The following is a 16,127-nucleotide window of genomic DNA, read 5'->3' as shown; positions in this document are numbered from 1 at the left end:
ATTATTAACTAGCAGCAACTTCAATGCACTTTCTTAGCCTTTTTAAGATATGCTCTTCTCTAAAAAATAACGACAAGAAAAAAACTACTTCTTAATCAAATTGAGTAGGAAACAATATGGTATTGTAGTGATAGCTGTCAATTTATTATGTCCATGCCTACTACTTTGGAAAAAATAATTTTCTAATTTAATTCCCATCGAATCTCAAAAATTTAAAATGTCTGTATCTCTAAAACAGTTGAGTTTATCGATTTGTAACAAATACACNTTTTGACGTTAACTATATGCCATTAAGCTGTGTACCATTATTAAAGACTAACCCTGTATGTGAGAGTTACCTAATAATTCCTCACGACTTAGTTTCAGATGTGAAATATATACTATTTTAAAACTAAAATGTTATGAAAATAAAAAACACTAGGTAACTAACTAAACTTGCTTGAACTTTATTGTCAAATAATTTAATTTTAGTAAAGCATTTGTTATATACAGGCTGTTACAAATTCGCTTCTCACTACAGGGATCTCGGAAACGGTAAGAGGTACGAAGTAGTTTAAATAGGGGCAAAGTTGCATAATCAGGGCACCAACATTATGCCTCTAAAAAACCGAAATTTCGGAAATCCTTTTTGTCTCATTTCAGCTTTGTTTGAGGTGATATTGAAAAAAGAATAACACTTTCTCATGGCCACTTTTTGCCCTCTATCGTATGGCATAATCAATTTTTATATGTAATGTTTCGTCTCTCCATCATCAACTTCATTTTTTTAAATACGATTCTAGAAATTTTATTACATTTTTTGCAAGCCTTCATGTTTCCCAATACTGTACTGCTTCAGCCCGAACCAGATTCATGGGCTTTCAAAGTTGACGGTCTATTGTTGAATAAATAAAGTGTGGAGCGAAAAAAAAATATGCACCTAATCAGCAGCCGGAGTGCTTTCAGTACAGTAAATATTAATTGTACGGGCAAGAGAGAAGTCACATAAAACAATTTTCGAAAATCAGCCGAGCGGTCGATTTTCCATTAAGTGCCGCGCAGCGGTGTGGTGGAAACATATTCGTCCGAAAAAAAATAATAAAAAAATGCATATATTAAAGCAACATTTCATTTGATAAACAGTTACAGTTCCTTATAAATTGTATTGAACATATAATTATAATTACGTATAAGCAGAAAGAATAGTATTTCCCCATGTGTTTTAGCAAATTATAATATAACTGTTGTAAATTATAGGTACTATTGTATTTTAGTACAAAACCTACTGTCTAAATATCATTCATCAATTTTTTTTGTAAGTAGACTAAACTACAGAATATTTAAAAATAACTCAATTTGGAAACATATGATTGTAACTTGACTTCATCATAATTTATATTCGATTTAATTCGGTTGAAATTTCGCAAAAATATAGATAATGAATCTCAATCAAAATATAATTTACGCTGCGTGACAAAAATCGTATTTTGCACTAATGTCCAATATTATTGTTCAACTATTTAACAAAAAATTTTATTTCATTTTAACTCATTTAGCTAATACAATTTTACAATTCTGAAATGGTAACTGTTACAAAACCTATTTAAATTAAAAAAGGTCATCATTTTATAATAATCTATTAATAGATATATAATATATAACTGTTGCTATAAAAATGTTACTGTATCGTTCCAACAAAACCTTCGAAAATTAATTCACGTTCTGTATAATTTATTTAAATTTACATACAACTATTCATTTATGTTCATGCATGTGACTACAATATAAAATTAATCTAGACGTATATTTTATTTTTTATTTGCAGTAGTCTTCCACATATTTTTATTGAATAAAAAATTTTAAATGCATTGCAATTTAAAAAAAGAACACTATACAAATATTCGTAAAACATACATAAGAGACGCTAACTAATTAAATATTGCTTTTTTGACACATTCGTAGGTATAACTAAGTCCATGTCATAGTTGAGGAGAAGGACTAATTAATAAACTTTACATTAATAAAATTTTATTTAAAAAATGTTTACTTTGTATTTTCTTTACAAAATCAGATGCCTCAAAAACTTTCGATATAAAAATTAATGAATTAATTCATTGAAAAATAAAAATGCGTAACTTTAAAACTTCTTTATTCCAATAAAATGGTAAATGGCTTTAAATTTTTAACTTATTAAATTTAGGCTGCAAATTATCCAAGTATCCAAGGAGCGACCTCCTGAAATTAAATTAGATTAAGTTCGTATTTTCAGGTATTTATTAAAAAAAATCCTAATTCCTTAATAAACAATTTTTCTCATTAAATCCTAATGACAATAATCATAACAATTTACAGGTTGTTAACCTTTTTCAACTTGGATAGGGTTTTAGTCATTATTTAAGGATTACGTGACGAACGTTGCTAATTATATCTGCAATTAATAGCTAAGTAAAACTAAAATTATTTCTATTCTATTTTTTCTAAATATTGCAATATGCCCTGGATATATCTAATGATTTGGTAATGAGTGGAAATTATAATATACTAAATATCTACTGGTAGAAGTTAAACTAGTACTTATACAGAAAATTAATTTTAAATATACCATGGAACATTTAAAAAAAAATCATTAAGTATTTGTAACATTATAATTTATTTGGAGCAATTTTCTCGAAAACTATTAGTTTAGAGGACTTTTTAAAAAATGTCTGTGTTATTAAAAAAGAATCAAAATTTTGAGAGGAAATTTTTAAAACCTGTTGTAAAAATAAAAGTAAATACGAGTAGTCCTGATCGTCCCCATGTTGGAACCTCAGTTGGTACCTACATAATTAAAAACGAAAATAACTGACAACTTTAAACAAATAGTTTTTATATCAATACTTCGTACACTAAATTTCATATCCATATCCAAAAATCAGTTCCATGCAGATATATGAAACAAAATCCCATTTTCAATGGCTTAAAATGCATTTAACATATGTCTGTTAAGTTGTTATTATGATCTATAGAATCGGAAAATTTGTGGCGACAATCAAATAAATAAGCAGTAGTAATCTGTATTATGCTACAAGCGGCAATATGTAGTAGCAGAAATAGGCTGTGGTCAAGCCGTGTACCGCTCTATGTTTACAATACACAATGCTACTGACTGCTATAAAAACACGTGCCATTCACTCCAAGCAAAGCGTCAAACTGACTCACACACGCACACAATTAAATGCACGGTCAACCTCATTCAGCAAAAAACCTGCGTTCTTCACCGGCACGCCAGGCCCGTAGGGCGCCGTTAGATACGTATCGAATAAATTGATTGATGCGAAGCTTCAGATCAGAGGCAGACATGTACATGTTATTGTGCAATCACGTTGATAGTGAGATTACTAAAATGTAAAGTAGTTGATGCTTCGCCACCATTAGTAAAAATAACATCTATAGGTCTTTTCATCAAAACATTTTAAATACGCATGCGTCAATATTGACCACCTTTTTCGTACTGTTTTTTGTAAACACGTGTTCACTTTTAATTAATTATCTAACACATTATACTTTAAATTTTTCATATTAAGTAATATGTACATCAATATACACGATCTTATATATAAATAGAAATCTAATATTTTGCTTGAAAGCATTAAATTATTTATTTTCTCAATAATACTCATGATTGACTTAAATATTCAATCTAAATAAGTACCAAGAATTTATTTTTAGTTAACTGCTAAAACTGAATTACAATAATTAATCATTTTAATTGTTCACAATTATGCTTCGATTGAACTATGGATTAGTAATGCTATGCTATGTATGCTATGTATACTATGTATATAGTATGCTATTAGTAATGCATCAATACTTGTATTTTCAACTATGTATTTGTTTGTAGAGATCATAGTGCCAATCCAGCAATTATTAACAAAAACAGTACGAAACTTTTGAATTCCCACCTTTTGAACATGGCGGTTGCGCTTGCGTTTATCAGATCGTGGGAAGACCTATTAAAAACCTCGACTATTTTAGATATACGCCTGTGACCTCGGTAAATGTTGAACGGTCATTTTTGTTTTTAAAATGGCCGGTACATTTAGGGCAACTATTAATTATTATATTTTCTATAAAAGCTTTCCTTGTTAAGTAAGAAGTTATTATTTTGTTATCTTTTGCTGATACTCATTATTACATACTATACCCATATATTTTGTGGTAAGTTCGATTTCAAAATTCATTGATGTCAAATTGCTACCGTATTTCCCCAAGAACTACTACTTAACTGCAAAATAGCCCTTTTTTTGTCTTAGGCAAATCATTGTAATCCAGGAACGGCCAGTTCTGAAATGAAAAAAAGTATTTTTCGTACATGATCTTATTTTAAATTTTAAAATAAACATAGATATTGTTAATTTTTAAGACTCGTTGCCTATAAAACTCGCTTAATTTTATTCATTTTGTCTTGAAATATTTGCTTTTTTAGGCGTTCTTTTTGTGTGATACGGACAAGGTCCTGATTTTCTAGGCTGAATAAATATACTTATACTTACTCGCTAAAACCTCACTGTGCTGTATTTCATTATAAAAATCACTCTAATTTATTTCTGAACTGACAATTTTTCTAGTGATAATTCTTTTTCTAATACTCAATCTGTGAAGAAGATGGCTGAGCTCATCTAATTACGAAAGCCTAATAAGTTTGTGACACACTCGGTTTGATATCTTTTTCTCTTTTTTCTCAAGAATTTGAATCTTCTGCAAATAATAGTCCCAAAAATTTGAATAATTCTCATATAAAATATGTCTGTAAATTGTTTCTCTATATTTATTCCTCTAATTTTAAAAAGTTTTCAATTACTGGGTATGTTAACTATTCTTCTAAAGGTAAAACTATGTTTTTATCAATGTATTTCTTTAAAGATTGATTTGTATGCTGAGTGTACAGTTTGGTCCATATTCTTAAAAGTCATTTCACTAACCTTTTTATAAGCACTGCAACATTAAGAAATTTTCATAAAATAACAGAAGTATACCCAAAATAAAGCAGTTCTGTTCGTTCTTACTGTTCTTGAATATAGACACTGGGAACACATGTAGGGGATTATATACACTTTAAGGGCATCTGAGTGGATAAGGTAGGGAGATATGAGAAAATTATAATGAAAATAAACAGATTATACAGCTGCAAGTGCTCAGTCCCGTCATTAAAAGTACGAAGGTAGTTAAAATGGATAACTAAATTTTGTAAAACCATCTGCAGTTGTTTTCGATATTTAAAATTGGGATTTTTTTCCTTATTGTATAGGTTCAGTTTATGTTATTCTTTAATAGACCGCTATAACAATAGTATTTTTGAAGAATTTATAAAAAATACAACCTTTTTTTAACCGATGTGAAGACATAGCCAGAGATAGCAGACAGACATCACGGGAACACTCGAATGATCATAGGTACCTCTAGATAGAATACGGTTAAATAATAAATAAATTTAAAAATATTGTTGTAATTTGCTCATATTGTACTCGTAAGAACCATTTTTTATGGAAAATAGGAAATGTAAAAAATCAAGAAAGAATGAATATCAGTTATATAATTGGGCTTAAAAGGATAGTACATAAAACATTTGGTTGTACTTTTTGAAATTTAGAGGCTAGATAAAAAATACATATATAAATTCTTTGAAAGCAGTGGCATGCACTCGCAAGCCGTCGCGTCGGAGGGGTCAAAATTGAGAAAAATATACCTCTCTCTATCTGCAAAACGGAAACGTATCATTTTAACAGAATGAAACTCGGTAGGTAGAAAACAGACATATTTAAATCAGTGGTATGCACTCGCATGCAGCCGTTCTAGGGGTCGAAATTGTAAAGGAAATTACAATTCTGCATCTACAAATCGAAAACTTATCTTATTTAACAAGTTGAAACTCGGTAAGTTGAGAAAAAATTTGGAAACCATTGGCATGCACTCACAAGTCGACGATATTGGAAAAAATATAAAATTCTACATCTGGTTTCAAAGAAGATATGTTTCCGTTTTAAAGATAGAAATTTTTCCAAATTTCGGCCCCTCCGACGGCTTGCGAGTGCATGCCACTGATTTCAAAGAATTTATAAATGTATGTTTTATCTATCCTCCAAATTTCAAAAACTTCAAACATATGTTCTATGTACTATCCGGACCCCAACTTAAGCCCAATCATTATATAATTGACATTCCTGTTTTCTTGTTTTTTTACATTTCCTATTTTCCATAAATAATAGTTCTTATGAGCACGATATGAGCAAATTACAATATTTTTAAAATTTAATATTTAACCCCATGCTATCTAGACGTACGCCTATGATCATTCGGATGTTTTCGTAATATCTCTGGCAGCGTCTTCACACCGGTTTTTTTCTAGACATTTGTCAGTAAATTATGTTTTCATTATATTCAGTCTTCTCTTGTCAAAATCTCAGCAGTATATTTTACAAAATATAAATATGAAATTCGTATGAAACTATAAATAATTTATATAATGTAGATATGCATTGTATTATTCTTACATAAAAATAATTTCAGTTTAACTTGGTGACGTTAGACACGTAGATACTTTAGATAAGGAAAAATTTCCTATCAGTAAACCACAATTTTTCTTTGGTTAATGGTCTTGGTAATTTACGTATCAAAATAACATCCATACTATATTATTTATTAGTTCCGACCGATAAAATTGTTGAACAAGAATGAACAAAGAGAAGTAAAGCGACCAATGACATAAGATAGTTGTTTATGTTATAGATACCTAAAACAGTTACAATTTTTACAATATTTTGTCTTCTGATAGCTGATGAAAATTTTTTTCTGAATAATATTATGAAATGTGAAAACCCAATATATGTACGAAGTCTGTTTAGAAAATAACCGAACTTTATTTTTTTAAACTTTATTATTAGTATTATACATTATTGGTGCTTGTCTCCTTCCCTATTCACACACTTTTCCAGGTGGTGTTTCCACTTCGTGAAGCTGTCAAGGATTCATTTGAAACGGCCTTTACAGTATGTGACGAATTTATTTTGATGTCATGAATAGTCTGAAAACTGCGTTCTTTTGGCCCTCATTTTAATTTCGGAAAAAGAAAAAATCACAAGGAGCCAGATCTGGCGAATAAGGACGATGAGGGAGGAAGTAATCTGATTTTTGGCACAAAATTGACGAGGTGACAAATGGTGCAGGAACCATGAGTTGTCTCGCCACAACTATAGGCTCTTTTTTTCACATAAAACGCGTTGATAGTACACATGGTTCACTGTTTGTTTCACCTTGAGACAAGAATTCAAATAGACAGTGAGCACACTTTGATTTTGGATCGAGACTGACGTGCTTTCTTGTAATGTGGAGATCCTTTGCCAATCCATTGTGATGATTAAACTTTTATCTCAATGTCGTAGCCGTAAACCCAGCTTTCGTCTCCCGTTATGATCCTTTGAATGAATGTTTTATAGTCATTGGATTAAGAAGTTGCCGACAAACGTCCATACGATTTTTTTTCTGTTGTTCGGTCATCAAACGAGGAATAAATTTGCTGCAACTTGATGCATGTTTAATTTTTCAGTAAAAATTTCATGGTATTACTCAATTGAGATACTAAACTCTTCAGCAATTTCTCTGGTAATCATTTCGATTTGCATCAGTTGAAGTCCAGGACCTTCCTGGTCGAGGATCATCTTTAATTGACTAACGACCACTTTTAAATCGTGAAAGTCATTCGTAACATTGCGTATGAGCCAGAGCATCATCTCCGTAAGCTTATTTCAAATGTTGAAAATTTTATGCTGCATGATTGTTCCAGAAAATCGCACATTAAAAAAATCGTTACTAACACTTAAACACATTGCACTCAAATAATATCATGAAAACTAAATGAGATATTAACAATCCAAAAACATGTGGTTGCATAGATTATGCGCAAATTCAAAAAGTTATAGAAATAAATCGGAAACATTTTAAGAACTGGGTACAATTTATCAAAGATCTGCAGATTGCAGCATCGAGACAAAACATCTGAATATGGTTCAGGCTGAGGCAGTACAGTATTGGGGGTCATGAAGGCTTGCAAAAAATGTAATAAAATTTCCAGGGTCTTATTTAAAAAAATTGATGATGACCCTGGAGAGACGAAACGTTACATACAAAAATTGATTATGCCATTCGATAAAGGGTAAAAAGTGGCCATGAGAAAGTGTTCTTCTTTTTTCAATATCACCTCAAACAAGGCTGAAATTAAAAAAAACAAATCATGTTAGCCTTGATTTTTTAGAGGCATAATGTTGGCGCCCTGATTACGCAACTTTGCCCCTATTTAAGCTACTTCGTACCTCTTACCGTTTTCGAGATCCCTGTAGTGAGAAGCGAATTTGTAACAGCCTGCATACTTGATTCTAAGGGGTACAGTCAGCGACTGTCTTTAAAACTCTTACTTCGTATTTAAAAGTTGAAAGTATAGGACAACATAGAATATGAAAAAAGCACTGCTTGAAAGATGATTTCCTGTCATGTAGTTTTAACTTTTAAATATAAAATACAAGCTTAAAAAATATATATAAAACAAGAGACAGAATTAGTAAAAACAATATTTCCAATTATTCTAGAATTCATAATTCTTTAAAATAATAGTTTGCATTTTTTCACTGATAGGGTTTACCACCAATTTTTGTTTTAATTGATCAGTAAAATGTTCAAGACAATTTATGGCAATTTCAATTTTCACAATTTATCAAAGTGCATGTAAAAATTAACTTATCAAATTGTTTGTAAAATTGTACTACCAATTTTCTCCAAAACGGTACACAATTTCTATATCAGATAAGCATTTTAGTGTCAATCAGAAAAATATATATATTTTTTAATTTTGGGGTCATTTTTTAAAAGACCTTACCGAATTATCATAAATTAATTTTAGGGTTATTAAAATATATTTACGTTTTCGGCGGTATACCTTTACCACTCCATATCTTCCAACTACTTTTTTACATTTCGGATCCATGTACATAGTAATTTTAGCTAAATTTATTTTCTGCATCAATTTGGTGCTATTTTGGCATATAATAACACTTTGTATATGTTACCGGCCAAACCCGATTTTAGGACAAACTAGTTTCTCCTAGGCCAAACCAGTTCATCCTTTATGCGATAGGAAAAACCGGTACAGACTAGGCTAAACAGGTCCGTCCTATGGCCGATAGGAGAAACTAGTTTAACCTAGGCTGAACTGGTTGAGCCTAATATAAATAAGTACACTTCAGGATAAACTAGTTTTGCCTAATCTATTGTAATAGGGAATAATAAAACACCAGAACTAATAAAATCATTATGCATTTATTAATTAAATAACATCAATTTTACTTATTTTTGCAGGGTGTACTCTGATGACATTTGGAATTGCAGAGCACCTGTTTTCTCTTGCAATTGCACCCGTTTGTCGAACAGTTCTTTACGCAGCTGCACCTTACAAAACCTTGCCCTGATCCAACCGAATGTTTAGTGGCTGCAGTCCTCAGAGATATTTCAATATGTCGAATTCAGTTCTGAAAAAAAAACAAGTCAAAAGTAATATAAACTTATCAGAAAAAATTAACAATCTAGTGAGTAAAAAATACTTGTAAAGTACCTGCAATATAATTTTTGCAATACACCATGTTTGGTGCCAACTTTGTAAAGGCCCTCATCATTTCTCTGAAGAATTACTCCAATGATGTTTCTGAGGTCACCTCTGCCTTTGTCTACGTCTGGTATTGGTATAGTAATATTGTCTCACATGTAGGCAGGTGGATGGGATTTGTCCGAAGAGGCTTTCATTTTTTTGCTTGCTTTTCAAGATTTTCTGCCGCCGCTTTTCTAGCTTCTTGAATGTTCTGTGTGTCAATTTCCATAACACCACCATCACCATCTTCACTCTGGTTACAATTCGAATCATCTTCGATAACTTTTCTAAGGTCGTCCTCATCCTGAATGTCATTTATTATTTCTTGCGGCAACGATGAAGTCGAAAGCCCTACTCTAAGCTCAATCCCAAATAAGGCCTTGTAAGGCGATTGTTTTATACCTGAGTGGAAGGCGCGGTTTTTCATGAACTGGACATATCTTAAGCCCTCCGACCATTTCATTGAATCGTTGTCCTTCAACCAAGAACTTATCATGTTCTCTATATCTTGATTAGCACGTTCAACGGAACCCTGACTTTGACTGTGCCTTGGTTTTCCATGCACAATTTTAAGTTCTGGCCAAAGAGAAGCGAGCTCACTAATCACATTATTAACAAATTCTCTACCATTGTCAGATTGGAGAATGCACGGCGCTCCTATAGTTAAAAATATATCATTCAGGTTGTAGGTCACTTCTGCTGCTCTCTTAGATGTTAACGCACGCAGAAGAACAAATTTTGTTAAATGGTCCTGGTAAACCATAATAAATTTAAATTGTTCATCTGGTTGTGTCTGAAAATCGATCAAATCCACTTGACATCTGCTATTCATTTCAGAGTGAAGAATAGGCTTTGAAACTAATCCCCTCTTCTTTTTTGTCTTCTTTTGTTGACACACATCACACATTGATAAATAGAGGCTTATCATCTCTTTTCTGATATTAGCATATTTTTTTGATGTCTCGGCTATCATCCTGTCACGTCCGCCGTGTCCAACCGCCCCATGAGCTGCATCAATCACATCATAAAGCTCATCAGCCTGTAGATAGTATTTTATATTCCCTTCCCCCCGCGCTATAAGTTTTGTCACATCTCCAATTTTTAGCACACCAAACCGTTTCAGTCGTCTTTGTTGTAATGGTGTCCTTTTTGCCGACTTTTCAGCGTCTTCCACTTGTTCAACCAGTTCCGAATATTTATCTGATGACAACACATTATAATGAGAAGAGTTTTTAATTTCACTTTCCAAAATTTCTGTTAAAAACTTTTCTCTCCACTGTTTTTGATCGGCTTGTCTACTAGATGTAAAAGGCTCATCCATGATAACACAAAACAAAACCGTATAATGTTATATTCTTTTACTAATATTTATAACAATAACACGTAACAACTAACACGTCCTCAATTCAAAGCACAATGAGCGTTTAAAATCAACAAGCGGGGGGCAAGTGAGGATGCGGCGGGAGCGCAGGGCATGAGAAATACGATCGGGGGTTTTCCCGCATGCACAGGTCTCGATACGTACTCGCTTAAACATTTTTGGCTAGGCAAAATTAGAATAGACTAGGCCAAACCTGTTTATTCTGAAGTGTACTTATTTATATTAGGCTCAACCAGTTCAGCCTAGGTTAAACTAGTTTCTCCTATCGGCCATAGGACGGACCAATTTAGCCTAGTCTGTACCGGTTTTTCCTATCGCATAAAGGATGAACTGGTTTGGCCTAGGAGAAATTAGTTTGTCCTAAAATCGGGTTTGGCCGGTAACATATATACCCATATCGCTGACTAATTAACACTTATGTTTATTTATTTTCTAATAGCCATTATCAACTTATGTAAGTTTAATAACACATTCAACAATTAATTTTCATTGAATATAAAAGGTAGTACTCCATTGAAATATTTTTTTAAAAAAGCTCAAATTGTTCTTTCAATTCACTTAACATTAATCGTCTATATTTGACATCCAAGGTGATATTTTCCTCGCCAGTACATCATTAAATTTTGACTGAGATTGATTACCCATATCATATTGTTATGAAATTTGATATGGTAAAAGTGAGTTGGTCCTGATATATGGGTACAAGTTACTAAAGCTTAATTGAGACTAGTTAAGCAACAAATCGGGTCAGTGCACCCTTTCATGACAAAGAACTATAAGTACCTACTTCATTTTTAATATCAAATGTTGCACAAATTATTACTTTTCTTTTTCAAATAAACATTCACTTATTATTGTTATGTTATATATCTAACATTTATTTAATTTAGAATCTCACAACATTGAAAACAGTAAAGAATTTCCGTTAGGTTCCTAACTTAATTTTATTTTAAAGCTGAAAAATGCTTTAAATAAATGTAACAATAAAGAAAAAAATGATTCGCAAAATTTACTCTAACTGAATGCGTTTATATTATTAACTACTATTACAATATATATAATAATTTAAGGCATGTGTATTTTAAATTACAAATGTATATACATGTAAATATAAAAATTATAAATCAATTGAAAACACTGTTTTGTGTAGTAATGCCTCAACCAGCATTAAACTATACACACAAAGTTTACTAAACACCTATCATCAGTTTAAAAAAATTATTCGCCTAACAAAGGTCTTGCTTTTAAAATACCTGCGACATAGCAGGTCGTTCTCTATCAGTTTGTACGTTTGAAGGCCTAAACATTGTGTAACGGTCACCATTCATAGATGACATTTACGTCTCACCTACACTCACTTCACGTCTGTGGTTGACACCAAAAATATTTGAATCTAATGAAAACTAATAGGTTTGACACCGATATACGTCTGGTGATTAGGCTGACGAATTATTATAGCTGTTTATTAGAGACTGCGGTAGTGTAGTGATGGGCTTACCCATGCATACCGGTGATATGCCTTTTTAATGCTGACTAGTATTCGCTAAACCATAATTCACTAGGCATCTTACCGTTGTGTTAAAATTAAATCGTTTTCCATTTAAATTCATATTTGAGTGCTAGTTGTAAAAATTTAGCTTTATTATCATACAATAAAGATTTAAAAAATATTTGTGTTGTCAATATTATAAAAGGCACAATATGCCATTTGTATTTTACTTTTTTTAAGCATTTGATTAACAAGGATGGGAATAAAATTGTGTGGGATATTAAAAAAAATAATTTAATTGTACGTAGTGCAATGTAGTGTCAAATCCATGAGCGGGCAACGAAGTGACGAAGGCAACGATTTGTCGTCGTGATTTTCAAAGGTGGTCGCTGAGTGTGACTAGCTACCAACTGGTACACTACGTCTACCAACCAGTATCGAAATATCGCTCATCACTATTTGTAAGTATAATTCAATGCTAGTCGGGCGTTAGTCCGCAGAACAGCTGTTTCCTGCAACATCATCAGTTCTCTCTGTCAATTTGGCCCTTTGAAAGCCATTCAGAGATATAACATATCAACCTACAGTTGAGCCGATGGGTATTTACGTTCACGTCATCAACATATATCAATATAAAAGACAAATAATCAATTTTATTTATTATTATTAATCAACGTAAACTAGATAGAAAAAGAGAAGCAATCGCCTTCATGTTACTAGTTCCGACAGAAGTTTCTAATTGACTGTGATGAATGAGAAAGAGACAGACATATTATTGTTTGTTATGCTCTTAAAATGTAGACATATATTTTACTAGCATCGTTTCCTACGTTCTTTGTTGTCACAGATGGATTTTCTGTAAATTCTCTAGTTGTTTCAGGTTAAGTTTGTTTGGTTTTGGTGGATTTTAAAGTGTTGTTATCATGCAAAAAATCACAAAACATGTTTTCATTACAGAAATGTGAATCCTCACTATTTCTTAAATGAACAGTAATTCAAGAACACAACCACGTTTGAACTCGTAGTTCATACGATTATTGATTATTGATGACGTGAAAATAAAGATCCAACGGTTTAACTGTATATAAATAATTTATGTCAAGAGAATAACTGAAGCCTTACTATACAGGGTGACCATTGAAATTATAGTATTTACAACCCTTACATCGCTGGACTATTAAGTCTCCAGCGTCATTTGTATTGTGCGCTATACGCAATGCGCTCACTCTTCACGTGACCCCAGGTGATTCCGAATTGTGTTTACATTAGTTTTTCAAGTGTCAAAAATGGCTTGCATGTATAGCAATTCGGAGTTGATGGAGATCGTTTTAATTTATGGTGAAACAAGACAATTTTTGTTTTATGATGAAGCATTTGTGTTATGGTGAAGCAAGATAACATTTGTGTTAGTTCGTAAAAACTCGGTAAGACGTACCCAAATGTGTTTACACGTCGGTGGACAAAATTTTTAACAGTTGTAACATCAAGTATGTCAAATTATTTTGTTACTTAAAACCACAAATTAATTTTATTAACTACTAATAATAACAGTCGCGGCAAAGCAGTTGAATTTGCTGATATAAAATAGGTGTTATATAAAATTTTATTTATTTCTTTCCTTGGGAAAGAAATTCTTTCAATTTGTTGTTCGTTCATGCTACATGCTTTGCCTTGCGCAAGGTCAGGTGCCGTGCAGAAGTGTATTTTACTTTGTAAATTGTATTTGTAAGAGTTTCTGAATCACCCTGTACATTCAAAAAATTATTCTAATATTAAAAGTATAGTTTTTACTCAAAAACTAAAATACCAAAATTTTATAGGTATTAAAAAGTTTCTAAATGGTCAGATTCTGTTTTGTTTTGATTTCTTTAGAAATAAGAAATTGAAAATAAAAAATGGACAGAATATTTTATAACAGCCCATTGTACAGTAGCAAAAATGGAAAATATATTAATATAATCACGTTTTATAGTTTGTATAGTCATGTAACTTTTCAGGAGAGGCTCGAGCGGAAATTTTAATATGAAACACCTCGTAAAATTGAATCCCACAATGTCATTTTTTAATGCCATGCTGCAATTATTTAGCTTAGTTGGAACAATAAGTTCAATGCGAAAAGTGCTTTTATCATTTTTGTTTGCTTGGCTCTAATCAAATCGTGGCGCCATTGGTTTCCCGAACAAATGCCACGTCACCAGCAATAGCTATTGTTCATGGCAGCGGTACAGACGACAGTGGGAGACGGCACAGCCGGACCACCGGTTCATTAAGGAACATAATTTGAGAATTAATCGTGATAACTGATTTTGGTGTAGATCATGAATATGATTCATCATATTTAGCGATGACCGTCGCTTCGCAACTCTGAAGTAATTAAAATAATTTGATCCATTCTCATTCAATTAGACGAATGTAATTATGTAATTGAAAATATAACACCTGCGGATACCTTCCCTCATGCCTTGATATTTAGAAACATTTTTATTGATCCGAACTATGAACTATCCATTAACGAATACGAAATTATTAACTATTTTTCAATAATATATGAGTGTATATCGAAAGAGAACCATAGTCAGACTGAGAGAAGAATTTCTGGAAGCACTTTAATAGAAACTTTTATTTAAATTAAAATAATCACTATTTTATTATCTAGACAACTTTGTTGTTTATTAAAGGGATTTAGAGCCATCGCTCCAAAAAAAATTCCATGCCGTTTAAACTAGATTTGATTTTCAAAGGGATCCAACATATTTCTGTAAATCATTCAATTTGAAATATATATATTGGAATAAAAAAGAACTGCTAGCGAAAATTACTCATTCCACCTCTAAAACTATACTTAAAACTTATTTATCAATTAATTAGAATTTTCTTCTTGTGGCAGTTGTCATTTTTGTTTCTAAAATTTGACTGTCAATGAAAATTTAACTGAACTTTCAACATTTCGTTTGGAGTAATAGTTAAATGTTGTGTTTTCATTAAACACTCTAGGTAAAAGTAAATAGTTTTGAAAAAAACAAAAAACGAACTCTATCATATGAAGCATCATCGTTGTTCATTTGCATCAGTGGTGAACTCAGCATAAAGTAAATTTTAAATGTTTTCAGCACTACACTAAGAGGCTAACGAATAACATAGTTGAATGTTATGTATGTATGTATGGCCAGGGTGGCCAAATGGAAACGAAACAGAGCCATTTTCAGGAACTGCGTCAAGATTGTTAGTCCAGTCGACAGAGGCCGAAAAGTTACTGTTGGTGACATTTCCTTGATAACTCGGAAATAACTACACAGGAATACTTTAAATGATGAGTACAATAACAAGCTAATTTGCTGACAAAGTATTTTATCAGGAAAAAAAAGTTATTAACAATTTAATCGTGAAAAAAAAATTGTTTAGTAGTTTTCTTTAAATAACTCAGCGGGATGAATTTGTACGAAAAAATGCTTGGGACATGATTTTGTTCATAATAAAAATAGCTACAAAATGGCGGTGGTCCCATTACGAAATTTGCAATAACAAAGCCGTGAGATTGAAAAAACGGTATAAAACGTCAATTTTTTAAACTTGCTGTAAAAATGTCAATTATAAACAAAAAGTGA

At 31.7% G+C, this 16,127-nt stretch overlaps 1 protein-coding gene across 2 annotated transcripts in view; it reads left to right on the top strand.

Moving 5' to 3' along the window:
- Positions 1–16,127, top strand: part of LOC108913177 (uncharacterized protein T28D9.3-like) — a 76,087-nt gene that overhangs the window by 4,911 nt on the left and 55,049 nt on the right. Inside the window, exon 1 of one of the 2 annotated variants that reach the window (XM_018718673.1) lies at positions 12,927–12,983. The exons of the other annotated variant lie outside the window; for it this stretch is intronic. The gene's annotated coding sequence lies outside the window, so the exon portion shown is untranslated. Of the gene's footprint in view, positions 1–12,926; positions 12,984–16,127 lie in introns of those variants that run through there. 2 annotated transcript variants of the gene reach the window in all.

Source organism: Anoplophora glabripennis, unplaced genomic scaffold, assembly GCF_000390285.2.
Source record: "Anoplophora glabripennis isolate ALB-LARVAE unplaced genomic scaffold, Agla_2.0 scaffold743, whole genome shotgun sequence".
NCBI lineage: Eukaryota > Metazoa > Arthropoda > Insecta > Coleoptera > Cerambycidae > Anoplophora > Anoplophora glabripennis.
This window is presented reverse-complemented; position numbering and strand designations above follow the sequence as displayed.